Here is a 2,207-nt window from a genome sequence, read left to right as displayed (position 1 = left end):
TCCTCCTCCTCCTCCTCCTCCTCCTCTTCCTGCTCCTCCTCCTTCACAATGCTGGAAATTGGACCTAAGACTTCATCTTTCTAGGCAAGTACTCTACCACTGGGCTATACCCCCAACCCTCTTTTTGCTTTTATTTTGAGACAGGATCTTACCAGATTGCCTAAGCAGATGTCAAACTCTCTCTATTGCTTAGGGAGGTCTTGAGCTGGTGATCCTCTTTCCTTGGCCTCCCAAGTATCTGGGATTACAGCATCACCAGGTTAAACTACTTCTTAAAGGTCTCACCACTTAACACCACCACAATGAAGACCAAGACTTCCATATATAAACCTTTAGGGGCAAACTACACCTAAGTTATAGCAGTGGTGTGTACCTCTGTGCTCCTACCTAATCACCTTGGCTACCTTTGCACATTAATTAACTTCAGTTTTCTGTCTTGTCTTGCTGCCTCCAGAAAGACTCCAACCTAAAATATATGCAAATATTTGGTGCGCACTTGACCAACAATTTCTAATATGATTGAGCAGAGGCTTAAAATGTAAAGGAGGGTTGGCAAGAGAGCTGAGAATCTCTGCAAACATCAGGCTCAGTCTTCTTGTGTCATCACAAACAAGATGGTTTGGGTGCATGAGGCTTCATGGACCAAACAACATAGCTAAGCAACCAACAAGGCTTCAACAAGAGCACTCTGTTCTAGCAGTGGTGACAGAGAGATTTGGATGCAGGGCAGGCAGGATTGGGAGCAAGAGCATGGGAATTACTATTAATTTTCTGAGTGGCTTGTTTATTATTCATGGTTTCCATGAGTGTTTCTACCAGGAAGGGCTCTCCACAATGTGCTACATAAAAGAACTGATTCTGGCATGATGACTAGCCCCTGAGGAATGTAAACTCCATCTACAAAGAAATAGGAGGGTTCCAGTGTTGTGTGGGACCAAATGATTTGTGACTGAGGCAGTGGGAAGGCCAAAGGCCCACAGGGGCAGCTAAGACTTAGGTTTACTCTTGTCTCCTGAAAGCCTGGTGAAGTGGCCTCCCTCCGAGACCAGGGCAGTCATACTGGAAAGCTGCTGAATTGGGTCCTAGCCTTTCATTCTGTGGAAATGTTGAACCAGAAGAGAACAGACCCCGCCTTGTTTTTCAGTTACATGATTGCATGTAATGTCAGTGTTACTGCATAAATAAAATTCCCAGGAGCTCAAAGCTACAGTTAGGGTTTACCAGAGAAAGGGGACTAACATCTATTTATCTGAATGGCAGGCAAGGACAGTTGCTGAAACAGAATTAGAACTCTAGGAGGAAGCAGAGGTGCAGAAAAAAGGGGCTGGGTGTGGTGTGTTTGGCTGTTTTCTGTTGCTATAACAAAATACCTGAAACTGGGCAGGAAAGTTTCCCATCTGCCATGTGAGCTATCTCTCTCTTCCCTGCCCCTGTGCCCTTGCCCTTAAACACTAACCACTTTTTCTAGACATTCACTTTTGGCAAAAATGGCTCTCTGCTGGATGTGTTGTCTGGGTTGGAACACTCTAGGATGTGAGAAAATTATGTATCAATTCCCAGAGCCCTCAGCTAAGGCAGACAGTCTATGTCCCTCCTCTCTTCTCTGCCTTCTTAAGGAACCTCCAGGCTTATCCTCAAAAACATGTTACTGAAGCTATTGCCTCAGTATCCCGAGAAGCCATTGATGGGGGGAGGAGGGGAGATGCCAGGAGAAGAGAGCCCCTGAATGGTGAGGACAGGAGCTGAGCACTCCTCTGAGGGAATCTAGCTCATGAGTCAAGACTCCAAACATTAAGTCATCTGAGTGTCTGTCTTATCCTGTTTTCTGTTGCTATAACAGAGTATTAAAAGCTAGTAATTTTATAAAGGAAAGAGGTTTATTTAGCTCATGGTTTTGGAAGGCAGCAAATGACCCTATGACCAACCACCATTGTCCGAATTAGTGACCTCACCACCTTCCACTAGATCTCACCTTTTATATGTTCCACTTCCCAACACTTGCCTACTGGGGACCAGTTTTCCAACACATAGTTCTTTGGGGTCACTCTCAAACCTACTCAAATCAAGCAGCAATCAACAGATTCCACAGAAACACAGGGAATATGAAATGTGAAGAAGAAGAAAACACAGGGAATATGAAATGTGAAGAAGAAGAAGAAGAAGAAGAAGAAGAAGAAGAAGAAGAAGAAGAAGGAGGAGGAGGAGGA

The sequence above is a fragment of the Nannospalax galili genome, unplaced genomic scaffold (assembly GCF_000622305.1).
Source record: "Nannospalax galili isolate Female #2095 unplaced genomic scaffold, S.galili_v1.0 scaffold488, whole genome shotgun sequence".
In the NCBI taxonomy this organism is placed as follows: Eukaryota; Metazoa; Chordata; class Mammalia; order Rodentia; family Spalacidae; genus Nannospalax; species Nannospalax galili.
This window is presented reverse-complemented; position numbering follows the sequence as displayed.